Below are 17,275 nucleotides of genomic sequence, written 5' to 3' on the forward strand. Positions count from 1 at the left end.
CCAGCCCATCGGCCCACCAGATGAAGACAGACACGCAGTCTGCACCCTGCTGCCTTTCTCTGCCCTCCCCCCATCACATCTTTAGGCTGTTTTACATCAAAGTGCAGGCAATAACCTCTACTGCTTAACTTGGTCTTCCATCTTCATCTTCTTCTCGCAAACGGTCTCCTTCTCCCCCCCTCTTGCTCTGCTCATCAACCTCTTGTTATTGCATCGCTCATTGTTTATGGTTTGGTTTTGTTTGATTTGTCTCATTGCTTTTCCCCCGCCTCACCCTACACCCGACCCCCTCTTCAACTCAACATTTTTGCCATATGGTAAATCTCCTTAGGTGCGATATTAAATTTCATTAAAAACAAATCAAACAAAACAAAAATGCATTTTCATTTCAGATACTACTTTACATGTCCGTTTTCATATTTAGTGCGTGGGCTGTGAGATCATTGTTGAGATATTGCAATCGATTTGATTTTATGATCTCAGCTGCTGTCACCTTCTTATTCTAAATTCGCAATCAAGCTTAACACGTTCACATTTCCGCAAAGGCAAATAGTCGCCTAGTCGTATACCCTACAAGCACTTGAATTCAGAAGTCCACAGAGCATATGGATTCTATAGCCCCACATACCCACACAATGTTTGGGCAACTAAAAACAAAATCTTAATTCTTAATTGAAAACAAGCTAATGTAAGGCGATCGGAAATTGGCGGGAGTATGCCGTAAATAATGTCTCTCTGTGTGTGTGTGTGTGTGTGTGTTTTTGTTTTTGGGCAACAGGTTAAGCAACAAAACTGAGACTGGTTAATTGGTCGGGCGGGAAGTGGGGGGGTCAACGTAGTATGGCAAACATTAGCTCATAAAACCAGTTTAGCGATCTATTAACAGCTTTCGCACTAATGCCAAAATATCACAAAACATATAATAATAGATAATAATACTAATAATAATAATAATAAAATATATTTATAATAATAGCACTGAAACTCAAAATATTGTTAATATTCATTAATGACTTTCAGGTTGACAGCCAGAGAGACACATTTATTTTATGAGTCAACACCAAAAAAGACAAAAGAACTTTAACTTGAAAATACCCTGCAACACATTTCATACATACATACATCCGTCTAATTAGATCATCTCAAGAATTAATACAAAAACCAAATGAATAATATTATTGCTCTATAATCTAGGCATATTTTAGAAACTAATGAAATAAATTCAAGGCAATTAATATGACATCATATTTTTAATAGCTTTATTAAATCATTTATTTAATGTTGTTTTAATCTAAATCTAAATATGAAAGTCTTGGACCAACTATATTTCTAGAGGAAGGAGAATATGATGATGAAATAAGTTTTCTCTTTCATAATTTTTGTTGTTTTTACTCATAGTCAAGTTTTGCAAAGGGTATATAACATTTGCTTTTTTTATGATTGATTCTAAACGCTGCGGGCGACATATGGCCCATTGAAGATATTGCAACATGCCCAACCAACCGACCAGCCAACTCAATCATCGTCATGATGTTGATGATGATGATGATTTTGAGGCACACACCAGGCAAACAAACTTGACCTTAATTCGCCTATCGACAGACCCAGTCGCAGTATAGGTCGATGTCGTTGTCGTTGTCGTTGTCAGCCGCGTCACATTGTCTATGCGTGTGGGCTGACCAGAGGGAACTAACCAACAATAACAAGCTAGCCAACGATACCCTCTAATACTAAAATATTCAATGATAATGATGGCCAAGTCTTTTGCTCTTTTTGTATTTACCAATGAGTAGCAATTTATTTGCTTTGGTAGGATATCTTAGCCTTTATTTGTATTTGAGAATCAAGTCTAAACATTCGATAATTTCCTAACAGAATGCGACTGTATTTCAATTTATTTTCAAAAGTGTTTAAATGAATTCCAAAATTTATTAAGTTCATTCTCATTTTTCTCATGTCGAACGAAATAATTAACAAAATCATTAAAAATAAAAATGAAAGCCAAGAACTTAGAAAATGAATCATTTACCTAAGATTATCTAGACTTAACGACTTTGAACACTTAAGATAAAAACCATCAAAGTTAAGACAAAGAGGATTATCGATTTTACTTGTTATTTGTTTTGAAATGATATGCTAAAAAGTAAAAAGCCTTCTGATTGCTGGGTATCAAAATTGCCAAATTAGTCGATGGGGACACTTAACCTTTACGAACAACCTGTGACTTTATGATTCCTATTTCAGTGGCCATTACATTGAGGGCCACTTCAACTTTGTAAATCTAAACGAAAATTGCATACCCTTGCGAAAGTGAAGGTAAAGTAAAGTAAAAGTCGTATCAAGTAAAGCAAATATTTTAACAAATATTTTCACTGATATTATATCGATTAACGCGTTTTGTCCAAAACTCTTCGAAAGTATTTCATTTAAATTCCAGGCATATGATAAATAATAGTTACCACTGTAAGTAACATTTTCACAGATTTCTTTTGATGAAAGCGGGAGACCGACCAACTTTGTGCTTTACTTATTACGAAAGTTGAATGAAGTTTTCGTGATGCTGACAGAATTTTAACTTGTAAAAGCAAAATGTTTTTGAGTATTTTGTTATTTATGGCAAACTTTAACGTGGCAGTCGACACACTCACCCACCCCAACCCTCTCCACTCATCCCCTTTATTGGGTTGAGTGACGCCTGTATTCACCACCTGACATTTTGTTGACTTTAAAAAGTCGCATAGATATGCTAGTAAAAAAAAAAAGTACTCTTAGTTTAGTGCAATGTTTGTTTGATTATTGCACAAAATCCATAAACTCAATAGGCCAATAAGCCAATAATCCAATATCAATAACAAATTATCATCACTTGAGTTCAGTTGAGATTCAATTACGCAAATGACTCTCCATTCCAAGTGGCAGCAGCAGCAGCAGCAGCTGCTCAGTGAACTGGTTTCAATTTCGAAAATAATTAGCATATTTTTGAAATATTTTAGGTAGGATCAAAGCAAATGCAACATGCAACATATTATTATTATAGTGTTATATAAAAACCAATCGAAACCGAGAAAAACTTTTATAGGAGTGGGTTATGAGAGGAAGGGAGGGGTGGGGCGGGGAGTGGAACAAGAAATTGTATATGCTAAATATAGTGTTAGATGGTGAAAAGAAGAAGATAACTTATTGATTTTCGTTTCGATTTTCAAATGAGCTGCGAACAAATATTATCGACTTGTCATCGTTTTGGACAACCAAAAAAACATGTTCGAAATAAGTTAATGTTTAATGACCTTCTTAATACTATAGTAGAGTATATGTATGGGGGAATTTTGTCTAACGGTGACTTAATTTAACCAATAATAGACTTTGGCTTCTTCTTTTTGGCCCTGCCTTGGTCTGGGCTGTTGCTGTTGGTTTCCGTCTAAAAATAGGTGAGACAATTGTCGACTTTAATGTTTAAAATGTTTTCCTATGATTAGATTATTAGAAAGGTTATTCTTTATATAATTTTCAACTTTTACCCTTTACGAAATAAAAAATGTTGTTTAAGTTTATATCAAACTTTAGGGTCAAGTACTATGTAAATATATATATATATATATTTTGATTTCCTAGTATAAAAATGTATTTCAATTTGTTTACTCTAATAAAAATGTTGCTTCTCAAAGCCCTTTTATTTGTAGAGAGAATAAATATTCCAATCCAATGAGGCTAATTAATAAAAGGCAAGGCAAGTTCATTATAAGTCAATTTCTAGATGATTAAACTCAAACTAATTTACACAGCGCCTCCGTTGAAGTCTCTTTCACTTCCCTCCCCTCTTTCCATCTCTCTCTCTCTGTTTCACTATGTAATCAATATTTTGAGTGATTTCTTCCTCTTTCTCTCTCTCTTTTTACACATAAATGGGTAAATCCTGCCTTATGTACATGATATTAAGCACATAGATGAAATGTAAAATGAATTCAAATTATGCTTAATATAGCATTATGGCCAGCATAAGGCATATAGCAACAGTAGAACAGAGGTCTACAAATGGGCAAAGGAAGGGAAGGGCAGGGAAGGGAAGGGCAGGGGAGAGGCACCTGGCACCAGGTTTAAGGGTAAATTTAGAAAATTGTAACACAAATCCCTTTTGGCAAAATGAAGAAAAAGTTTATTTGCCCTTCCAGTGTATAGAATACATAAATAATAATAATAATAATAATGGAATATAAGGCGAATCCTTAAAATTGCTGGAGCTGCAAGGATATGGCAAGAACCATGGGTAAGGGGGTAGAGGGGTCGCGTAGTATTTAATGAAAGGTAAATTTAGCCACGAAATTATGCCGCCGAATCTCATCGGTTCTTTTGGGGTGTATTAAATTAGCCTGTCTCTAAATCTCTTGCCGAACTTTTTGCTCCTTCTCCTTCTCAATACACCTCCAAGTTTGCACTGCCAACTCTTTTGGGGGCATTCTATACATACATACATATAATTGAATTTTTGCCCCGTTTCTTGGCATTTTGTAACCCGATTAAACCCCATTGCCCCTTTTGGTTTGGTTTGGTTGCGGCGAACAAGGAGAACACATTCCATTCCATTCGACGGGACGAACAAGCAATTAACACATTGCGCCAAACGTTGACAAAATGTTTTACAATCAAATGACAGACGACAACCAACTATCTCAACTACAACAAAACAGATGGATAGATGAATGAATGAATGGATGGATGGATGGATGGATGGGCGGATAGATGTATGTATGAATGGATCGGCTGAATAAATTGAGTGAGATGGCATTCCAAAATAAAAAAAAAACCCAAAAACCAAATAGACCATGACGACAACAAACAACAAAACGCATCGATGTAAAGAAGAAGCGAATATGTTAATATAACCTATTATACCCTACACTATAAAAACCAAATAAGCATATTAGTCTAGATGGAATCACACGCAAATCATAACTTGGATATTAAAATACCTATAAATGAGACAGAGAGATTATATCAGCGGAAATCCCTAAAAATAATATAGAGTAGAAGAAGGGTAGCTTAACTAAACAACTGTTGCTCAAGTGTCATTACAAAACACTGACTTAATTTTTAATTTTTTATCTATTCTTATATTTATAACAAAATTTCTATGTACCTAGAATCCATTTTCGCTTCATTTAAATAACTTCAATAAGAGTTATACATATTTTCGAAAGTACCTATATAATTTCTAGCCAAACCCTATTTTGATTTAATTATTTTGGTTTACAGGGTATCTCAATGTCGTTGCTGCTGTCCCCTTCAGTCCAAGCCTTGGGCTTGGCTGTCACACTAAAACACTAAAAAATAAATAATAAAAAAAAAGGGATGGTTAAACAACAACTGAAGCCAGTTGCAGATTGCTTGCTCTCAGTTGACTTAGATTTTAGCTTAAATTATTGAATTGAATTTTAAATTTAATTTAAATAGTCCAGAAACTGAGTTAATTCAACGCAGTTGCCATGTGGTAGGTATTCATTTCAAACTATTTCATATTAATTGGCCAAAAAAAAAATGCATAATTTTCTTACTCAAAGGTTTTTTTTGTCTTTCTTCTTCAGAAATTAAAATTTTTTGAACTGAATCATTGCATAAGTAACCTTAAGTTAAGGTTATCCTTTCTTTTTTTAGAATCGATTCTTCTGTTTTTCACTGTGTTTTTGTTAGTTAATCAGAGCATACTAGAGAGAACTACTACGAGCAAATTGATCTACAATTTGTTTAAATAATTATAAATACATAGCTGCAGACGAGTTATGAGTCCTTTGATTCATTTGTTGCATCATCTTTACCCACCTGAAAGAAAAAAGAGAAATGATATATTGTTTAATTTGAAAGTAAGCAATGACAATACATATAATTATATATATATATATATATTCTAAAACATTAACAATTGTTTCTGTTTATCAACAAATTTTGTATCCCCTTAACTGCTGAGTTTGCGTTATGATATCGATCTATTGCTTTGCCTTCTATTACACTTTGTAATTGTTTCCTAGCCGCGCTCAAGCAGATCTCAGATACGTATAAACAGTGTCTCAATATTTGTATTTGTTTTTTTTTTGTTTTTGTTTATGCATGTTTATTTATATTCAAAGTCAATTCGTTTACAATTTTTTTACTCTTTATCGTTGAATGCCAATCTATGTCGTGTTTTGTTGCTGCATTTATGGACAAACTTCAATGTCAATGTCGGGGGCGGCAAGACAAAAAGACAAAGACAAAGATAGAGAGAGAGACAGAGACAGCGAAAGAGATGGAGATGGAGTGCATTGGAAGTGGGCGTATTCGTACATATAATTAAATTAATTCTTTACGACATAGCCAATGGCCAATTTGTAATTAATTTTTTATGGCTTTTACGTTAACAATCCGTTCGTTGTGGGCCTTAAAAAAAAGAAGAAACAGAGTTTAGGTTTATGGTTGAAACTGACACCGGAGGCAGAGCCACCACACAGTCAAACAAATGCAATTTGTCAATCAGTTTTTTAGTTTACATATATTACATATATACTACTTTACATGATGTCAAACACAAAAATTCAAAACGTTATTCAAATACTTATGTGCAACACCTTTGATAAATGTTTGCTTATTCAGTTTACACCCACAAAATCAAGACAGAAATAAATAAAAGGCGAGGAAAAGCGTGAAAAATGGAAACTGTTTTAGGTAACTATGGTAAATAGTTGTATATACATACATATGTATGTACATATCGACAGTGTTGAAAATATCACAAAAATTATCTGAAAAATAATCATTTTCAACATTTTTCACTTGAAGCTCAAGTTTCAAGTGGGCTACAGTGGGCGTTAATTTATCCAATCAGTCCCTAAAAGTCATCGTCAAGGATAATAATAATCATGTTCATGTATTTAATGATTTAACTTTCGACTTTGACCTTTAAGTCCTTGCAAAAATCTTAAAATATGCATTTAACACTTGAAGGCTAATGAGACTAAACTCATTGAGTGAACAAGTTTTTATCAAAACTAATGTATAAGTTAAATGCATGTTAAAAGCCATAAAAAGAATGAAATTTACTGCAATTTACATATTTTGCATCTCTCTTTTGGTAATGACTTTAGTTCTTGTATAAGATTTAAAGATATTATTAATACAAGATAATAAATAAATATAATTAATCATAGATAGATAAATACTTATTGATCTATTTACTTAAATATATGAATGAAATTGAAATTGTTGTAATTAGTATTGGTGACGAAAATGCAAAAATGCTAAATAAGTACTGTGAAATCTCGATATAAGAAAGCTTTTGATAACGATTAAGCCCCATATAACGAATTTCCTAGTAAGTCCCTTAAAAAAAATACTTACTTAATAAGTAAGTTCAAGAATTTATTGCGAATCAATGTGATTTATCGAAGAATTTGATTTGAAGATTTGTGGGCCCCCATAGATTGGTTATATTGAGTTTTTACTGTAAGTTGCTGCTCAATAATATCACAATCCATAAGGCTTAGAAATTAATAAATAAGAAACACCTTAGCATGAAATCCATGTAAATATATGGATCTAATTTCTGATTATATACTATAAAAATGATATATTTTAATCATTGACTTTAGTTAGCAAGCGATTAGTTCATTAAAGGTAATAAAAAAAAACAAGAGAAACTTAACTTTTAAACAGAGACAAAGAAAACCATTGACTATCGATGAGATTCTAATCACAAATATTAACATTTTTGTTTTGTATGAGAAAACGTTTTATCATCTGAGAATTAATATTTGAAATAGAATACAGATTAGGCTTTATTCATTTGTATAGTCCTCATAATATTCAAATGAAATTCAACTTTAGCAGCTACTAAAAGACCGCAACCAAAAGCTGGGGGTGTGGTCCCAAAAAAAAATAACAGTTGAAAGTGAATTTTAAGCGTTTATGGTTTATTTCAAACAATGAGTGAGTGAGAGAGAGAGAGAGGCAGAGGGACAAGCAGACAGCAAATTAAACGCTCATTAGCATATTTCAAAGTCAGAGCACGATGAATTCGAAAAGAACAGAAGAAGAAGTAGGGAGCCAACCAACCAGCCAGCCAGCCAGCCAGCGGGGCGACCCATGCAAGCAGCACGCACGATTTCATTGATGATGGGGCACAGGCAGGAGTCGTGGATGAGGGGGGGTGGGGTGGGTGCCTTAGGCACAGTACATGTAGAAGAGGGAGTCAGACAGACAGAAGACGACAGGAAGTCGGCTTGTTCGGCAATTCCGGTAAGATGATGATGTTGTGAACGTTCACAAAAAGGAACAAGAAGGGGTGAGGAGTACGTCCCCTCAAAGAAAATGGAGGGTTAGCCTTTGCCACAAAAGCGAGACAAATTAATTTGCCAACCTTATGCCCACTCCTCCACTTCACTCCCACACACACACACACACACATCTATATCTAACTTAACCTAACCTAACCTTAACTAACTTAACCTAAACACCTAACCTTCTACCCTGCTCTAGGTGCCATGAATTTTCTTATATTTTTTGCTCCTCTTTTTTTTTTGGCTTTTTTCATCATTTCTCTTTTTTCTCCTTTTTGCCATTTTCGTATTTATTTTATTTTATGTTTTTCCTTTTTTTTTTTTGGTTTTCCTAAAAGGCATCGAGTCGAGTGCTTCGCGGTGCCCCATTGCGTGTCATTCAATTTACATTAATTTAGTTGATGGCGGCGGCGGCTAGCAATTTGATTAGCCCAGGCGGAGAAAGAGCAAAAGAAAGAGAGAGAGAGGGAGTGAAGAGGAGAGGACAACTAACCAGCAACCAGGCAACAAAGTCTGCGACAAAAAAGGAGTTTCTTAAGGAATTGAGGTGAATAGCAGTGTTCATCATTTTGGCTAAGGTTACAACATCTCATTCTTCACACTTTACACTCAATGTTTTGGGTCAATGGCCCACAAGCAGTAGCAACAACAATTGCAGAAGAAAAAAAAAGAAAGAAAGAAAATAATAATAATAATAATAAAGCAAGCCAACTGAATCAAAAAACCAACAGAATCAGCATGAAAAGCATTCTGCAGAATACACATACATACATATGTTTGTATGTAGTTTTCTTTCTCTGTTGTCAGTAGGTACCTAATTTCGCGCGAAATCACTGAAGTGATTTCAATGGAATCATGTGCGCCCGTTGGTTTCGTCAATGAAAATGACTCACATGGAAAAGAGCGTGTGTGTGTGTGTGTGTGGGAACCTTCTTTAGGGTGGGGTGGGCTAAAAAGCGGGTGGCCTACTACCTAGGCCAACATTTGTTTTATTTTGTTTCTTAACTGTTTCTTACTCTTTTACTTAAATGCTCATTTTTATTTTATTTTTTTTTTCTATTTCGGTTTTTCGTACATTACTTTACCTGGCTTTATTTTATTTTTGTTTTTTTTTTTTTTTGCATGAGGGGCGGTGGCGGCGGCGTTGCACATATTTAAGTCAAGGACGTGACTTTAATAGCAAGTTGTGCCCTTGGGGCTTAGTTTTCTTTCCCTCTCTCTTTCGCTCTCTATGTTGTACGCATCAGGTACATACACACATCCATAGGTAGCTAGGTAGGTTGATGATGATGACGATGATGATGTTGATTTTTGCCCTTTAGCACTCTATGCCATACCATATCAACCATTTCCATTCCCATTCCCACTCCCAAAAGCATTTGTATGGCTGTATATGATTTGTTTCGGGTAATTGGCAATGCTTGATGTTTTTATACCCTTTAGCCCTAGGCTTTACACAAAGACAGACTGACTGGCAGACAGACAGAAGGATGGATGTTTGTATGTACATATAAGTTATTATTTCCAAACAGCATCAAAAGCCCTTTTGATGGAGCTGATGCCGCTTTTTTGCCATCATCATTAACTTTTCTTTTCGCAGAAAGTCCTTTTGCATCAATTGTATAGATTGTTTCCTATCAATTATTATATTTATCATTCAGAATAAAAATTACTTAAAACAGCTTAGCTGCTGATCTTTATTAAGTTAAGTACTTCTTGGAAATTTGTTCATTAAATGTCTTTTGCCAATTACTTTTGAAGTATATATCTTTAATTCTTTATAAGTTTTCAAAGAGTATACCAGAAACGTTATGTTCAAAAACAATTTGCCCTATTTCCCAAAGGTGGCCCATTGAAAAAAAAAAACAAGAGCTTTTTGTTGTTGTTGTTTTCTTTTTTTGTGAAGTGCCGTTGATTTGATTTTTATTTTAATTTAAATATTAAGCTTATTCATGCTATCGTCTCCATTCAATTTATATGTAGGTATGCATGCGATTTGGTTCAATTGATTTGCAGTTTAGATTTCTCTACACAATCAACACATTTTTCGATTGACCTATGGGTGTGTGTGAACTCAGGTGTGGCAGGTGAAGCAATTAGTTGTTTACACCTTTATTGCGATCACATATGCATACAATAGACCAACCAGGACCCCCCGAAAATCAGACCACTTAAGGTCAAACGAATAAACTTTAATAAGTAAGTGTTTTTGTGAAATATTTCCAAACTTTTAAGGGCTCCAAGGTCATATTGGCAAGGCGGCAAAAATCTATAAAAAACCATCATCATCGAATGAGTGCATCATCGACCGCACATCAATTCCAAAAGTGATTCTCCAAAGCGGAACTACGCCTCACCAGAAACGTCAAGCGAAACAACAACAGAGAAGAAGGATTTTCAAAAACCAAGGGCCCAGCCCTTTTGTAGAATATTTATTGAAGCGTTCAGTTTTATGTACATATACATATATATTGGTCAGCTCGTGCATGAATCTAAAAAGACATGTGTGTGTAGGTGGGTAGGTAGGTAATTATAGCTGCATCATTGATGCCGATATTTTTCAAAAAAATCCATTGCCAAAAATTATTACAAAAACTTAAAATTGAGTGGGCAGAGAGGGCAGAGTGCAATGGGTGGGGAGGGGGGAAACAACACATGGAAAAATATTTTTAGTGCATATAGTAAAACCAAATATGTTTTTATCGATCAAGTCTAGTGACTTTTGGTATTAAAGAGGAGAAGAGAATCTCCAACGAAGAAACAGAGAGAGAGAGAGAGTGAGAGAGAGAGACAGAGAGTAGAAGAGAAATAAAGATGAAAATGCTATTGCCCATAAACTTGACATTCAAATTGTTTATCTTCTCGCCAAGCTCCAACGACCAACGCAAAGATCACAACAACAGCAACAACAACAACAACCAGAGTAAGTTCAGTTCATCAGATCAGATCAGATCAGTTCGGATCACATAGAGTGCTAAGGGAAACGCATTTCAAGGTTAATTTGTGCAATAAATTATGAAATTTATGAAACTGCGACAAATTAACATATGTGAGGCAAAAAAAGCTTAAAAGATCACAACACAAAACAATCATCATGATCACGATCATCATCATGATCAGTGAAATCATTTTGTATGGCAAACAAAATAATGAAGATTGTTGCCACAAAGTGTAGTGTAGTCGGGTGAAGTGGGGTGGGGTGGGATGTGGTTTGGGGCTTTGTTTTTGGGGTGGTGTGGCAAACCAAAGTTCATGCAATTAACTTTTATTGTTAAATTGCAAATGAAATGTGCGCACAAATACTACAAAAACAAAAAAATGTATGCAATAAATTATTTATTTACGAAAAATTATAAACAAAAATAAACGAACCACACTTTTGCACCATTTAAAAAGCCATCGAAATGATCAGCCAACACACACTCACACACACAAATATACAACATTTGGCCAAAACGAAGAAAAAAAAAACAAAAAAAACTTCCGGAATTAAAGTAGCCGACAGCAGCTGGTTTGCTGGTTGCTTGGTTGGCCACAGACTTGGCCAGTTCGAGAGTTCGGTTCAAGGCGTAAAAACGAACAACGAATTTTTCAGATTTTTGGCATCAAATCATATTTAATTTGCATGCTCAGAGGAGGTGAAGTGAGGTGAATGGATAGACGAAGTGGGGTGGGGGTGGGGGTGTGGTGTGGTAGGTGTGAATGCTAGACGTTTGAGTGTGGGTGAGTGGGTGAGTAGGTGGTGCGCTGCCCCTGCAATTCACTTTGGTTTCTGGTTTTGTGTTTTTCTTTCAACTTCATAGGGCAATGAATGCCCAATTAAGTTTGATGAGCCGTCGGCCAGTTGAATGACACATTTGACGTGTTTGTGGGTGGAGGAGTGGTAGAGGTGGTGCTTCTGGTGGTGGGTAAGATCCACTGACTGTACGCGAGATGTGGCCAAAAAGGAATAGTTGACTTTTAGATGAATGAAATTATGTGCACATTGACTAAAGATTTATGGGTATAGTATTTACTTTTCATTTCCAAAATGATTAAACATTAAAATTAGGATCTAGGACTGTCAAATGGAAAGCACTTTACCCCCTTAGGGTATGCAACAGTGTGGAAAAGTATGCCTTTTACCTTAAAAGCTGTCTATAAACAATTTTTGCATTGAGAAATATTATTTTATCTTCATGACAAACCAAAATTGAATGAATCCTTCGACCATTACAGTGTCCTAGACCATCTACTAATTAAGTATCTTGGCCTTAAAGGTTTCTCAATTCGAATATATATACATATATTATATCATAGTAAACAGAGATACAGGCCATAGACCACTGTAAACCCTTGAGAATTCTAGAATTTAGCAAGGGCAAATTTTATTTTTAAAAGAAAAATTTCTCTACAGTGCAAGTCGATGTCATTTAAAGACCATCAAAAAGGTTGACTGACCACCATCTAGTGGTTGTCCGTCGTTGTCGTTGACGTTGAAAGGAAAAGAAAAATAAAAGACAACAAATTCATATCTCGATCGGTTGGTCGTGGCAATGGTCAGTTGTCAGTTTTGGGGGCACAACCATGACTGGGGAAAAAAGTGAAAGGTAATTTGTTGACCCACCAACTGCCAACTACCAACTAAGTGATAGGTTAAAAGACACAAACAACAACAACAACAATGCCAACAACAAATAAACAACACAACTGTCTTAATTATGAAAATTGTTGCATTTCAATCATTTCATTGCATCTTCTAACGCATTCGGTTTGTTGTTTTTCTTCATGTGATGACTAAGTTGAAGTTCTTGCCAAATGCTGGCAAATCTGTGAGTCACTCCATTTTGCCATTTGGCCATCCATGCCGCCATTCATTTAGCACAAGAAGAAGAAGAATAAAAAGAAGCCAAAGGAAAAGTAAAGGCAACACACGCAATGACTCATATCCCCACCAAGAGATGAGATACAACAACGGAGATTTATGCAAGTATCTGTATCTTGTGCTGAGAAGTGAGAAAAGATCTTCAAGAAGAACCGTTGTGGCATTTGTTTTTGTTGTCTTTCTTTTTTTTACAGAATTACTCACTCACCTACAGTCAGAAATAAATAATAGACTTAGGAAAATGCCATTTAACAAATGGCACAAAAATCTTAAACCTTAAACAAGAAATTAGCCAAAATGAGCACAAAGAAAAACACACACACACACACACACACAGATAAATAAAAGGGGGGAAAAAGTAAAAGTATAAGCGCAACAAGTTGTGTCTCTGTGTGTGGTTGTGTGGGCGTGGCCCAAGCCAATAAACGACAAAAACGAAAAGAGTGAAAACAATACAAAGTGCAATGCAATGATGATGGCTAGAAAGGGGTGAGAGGATAGGTTGGCTGTGGGGGTAGGGGGACGGGGGTTTAGACAGACAGCCTGGTGATAATAATACAATAATTCAAAAGACCTTCGGCTAAACGAAAGTGAAAAGGGCAAAAGCAACCCAAGAAGAGAAAAAAAAAAGAAAAACCAACAAGCAAACAGAAATAGAAATAAACGCACAAAACAAAACTACAAAGAAGACGAAGACCAAAAAAAAAACGTTTGACAAAATATTGTGGAAAAACCGAAACGAGGCCGAAGCAAAGCAACCTAAATTACAAATCAATACACAAATAAAATACGCACAAAGGCAGCTCAAAGGATATGAATAGGATAGATAGGTGGCAAAAGCGTGTTCCGGGTAAATGACTGGGGTGAAAAGGGGGGGTAAAGTTGATAACGTTGATTGTCCTATTTGGTTAGATATTTATGTGTATACATACATTGCCCCAAAAGTCAAATAGATTTATTCTTGTCATTATTTCACTGTAGATTTAACAAATTATTCGATAAACAATAAGAAAATAAGGCACAGAAATGCAAAAAAATCTGTCAAATTATTTCCATGATGACTGTTTCCTTTACTTTTACAGGAAAAAAGTCAAATCCAAAGTGATAAGAGCAAGATGTCCTTGTAATTGTCAAGGAAAAAAGTCAAATCCAAAGAGATAAGAGCAAGATGTCCTTGTAATTGTCATTACTAGAGACAAATCAATCGAAAAACTGCCCTGGAAATTACAATAAATTGACAAGAAGGACGCCACTCAGCTGGCCATATTAGATGTACAGAGACATTGCGACTTTTGAGACAAAAACAATTTCAAGAGATTCTTCAGAAGAATTTCAGATTGCCCCGAATTCCCATTCCAAACATTTTTCTTTTTTATAGTAAAGTGAAGCTTATTGCGGTTTATATTTAATGTTACTCGTTGATTTCAGAACGCATGAAAACAGAGTCCATATACCCTTGTTTTTCTGTCCATCTGTTTGAGTGGGTCTTACTTTTCAAATTTAAGAGTTATTAGAATAAAACTTGGTACTAAAACTTATTATTAATATAGTAAGTTAGGTATAACAATTAACCGGATCGGATGATTACGACATATAGAGCCAAAGGAACAAATCATAGAGCCAAAAGAACGATCAAATCGATCAAGTTTACCATTTAGATAGTTTTTAATCTTATACAACATATCCCCAAGTTTGAATTACGGAAAGGAAACTTTTCCGTGTCCTCCAATACCGAATATCACCGCATTTTACCGAGCACAGACCTCTGCAAATTGTATAAAGTGTTTCCCCGTTGAATCCTCGATGCAAAGCTGCATAAGTTTTTAGTATATGAGTACTGAATCGAAGGGCCTACAAAGGAGAATGGACAAAGGCGAAGAAAAAGAAATTGAGGGCCTAGAGAAAAAAGAAAGGAACGCAGTAAATTGTGAGAGTTTTGAGTGTTTGAATGTATCCAAGGGCATATAAGCTTCATCATAGCCAAATTCAGCTTCAATTTAGCCCTTTCCCTTCATCAAAATAGTGTTTTTATGTTTGTTTTTTGCACCTTTCCTGCATATTTGTGTCTATTTAAGTAAACCATGTATATTAATGAAAAAAAAAAAACAAGAAACGCAAAAAACACAGAGACACACTAAGAGAGGGACACACACACACACACACATACTCCTTGTGATTATTATCATTATTATTAATTATTTTCAATGGCAACCTAGAACAGTGCTTTGTCATTAAAAACCAGCTGTTCATATCAGCTGTTGATGGAGTAACTCTCTGTATAAGTAGATTTCATATATGTGTGTGTGTACGTTTGTTTTAGTAAATCCCGCTTGGGGCTGGGTCTGGGGTTGGGGCGGTGGCGTAAATTGACCGCCGTTTGCATTTCGTTTTCTGCAACAAAAGATGGCAATAAAAATGCCAAGCGTTAATTAACAAAATTGATAAGTGAGAGCGCATATACACTTCATCAACAATATAGTGCCGACGCCGTCTCATTACGCGCGAATTAAGAGCGCATTCGTTTTTTCTTACAGAAATGAGATCACACCGCAAAAACTGCGGGTGGCGGTGGCGGTTCCTTATCGCCTCATGACGGCGACGCCGACGACAACGACGACGACGACGATGTGGAGGAAGGCGGCCTCTTATCGCAGCCACAAGATCAGCCATAGAGAACGGCAACGTTCCGCAACAATGTTGGAGGAAGGCATTTTCAATGGATATTTTGTGTTCTCCAAATGTATTGAAGTGCAATGTAGAACACACACACAGGCGCAGCACTATAGGGTATACCCAAAATGATTCAGTTCAATGGAAAATGAGTGGGAATTTTCTTATCAAACTAAAAACGCTGAAACATCTCAAGCAAAAAGGAATGTGCAAAAAAAAAACCAGAGGACCGGGGCTAACTTCGATCGCGTCAAAGTTTGTATACCCTTGCAACATTTTTGTGTAACTCTTTTCTTACCTATAGCCATCAAAGTGGAAAAACGTTTAAGCTAAAAAGGCTAATGTTTCCGAAAGAACGGCCAATGTTTCCTACAATCTTAGCATAGGAAATAACGAAGATATTGATCAAAGTCATTGTTTTCAAGCAATCGTTCCTATGGGAGCTATATGATATAGTTACCCGATCCTTATCACATTTGGCACAGTCATTAACAGATATATTAAACTAACAAATGTTTAATTTCAATCGCGTCAAAAGTAACGAAGTTATTGACAAAAGTCACTGTTTTCCGAAAGATCGTTCTTATGCACACTTTTGACCAAAATTAATATACCCTTTTTGCAAGGGTATAAAAAAGAACAAAACAAAAAGTTAAACCACAAACAACTAGTGAAAAAGTCATTTCAAAGCATTTGTCATACACATGAAATTCGGTGTGTTAAAGACTCTAAAGGGGTTTTTCACATAGATGATTTCATTTGCAATGATTGCATTTTGCCCTTAGGTCAATCTGGTAATGCTTTTATTGTTCTTGCCGACTCGCTTTGACATTGATAATGTGTTATCATGCATCATTTGTAACGCTTCACAGACAGAAGACCACCAACCATATGTTTTCCGCTATCGCCCTCCCTCTCTCTCGCACACACTATGTGTCTTTGTTATTGACTCAGTTTGCACAATGACGAAGAAGATATGTCATTTACATTTAAAATAAAAATAAAAAAAAACACTCAATTAAACTTGAAGATGCAAAGAGTTTCACAAACTGAGTTTCCATTTAATATTTTCTCAAAAATAAAAAGGTTCTCTCCTCCTGCTGTCAATCTTATTGGCATTCGCAATGCCCTTTCTCTCTCTTGCTGTGTGGGGCATCTCTCGATTCAATTTCCACACATTAGTATGATAAATGACACCGTGCCAGGCAGACAGTGAGACTATCAAAGGGAATTGGAGGAGGGTTTGGCACCCACCTGGTCACTCTGTCCCGGGGTTTTCTCCTGACTTTTGTTCTATGTATGCGTTGGGTGTTTGTTTTCGATTTCAGTTTCGGTTTTGGTTTGTTTGTACATACATATATCATCTACCCTCCCATCACGCCTACTATTTTGCTGTTGATTATTGATAGCGTATGCCGGCATGCCAAAAACCTAGCCA

Source organism: Drosophila willistoni (genome assembly GCF_018902025.1).
Source record: "Drosophila willistoni isolate 14030-0811.24 chromosome XL unlocalized genomic scaffold, UCI_dwil_1.1 Seg141, whole genome shotgun sequence".
Taxonomy (NCBI): Eukaryota; Metazoa; Arthropoda; class Insecta; order Diptera; family Drosophilidae; genus Drosophila; species Drosophila willistoni.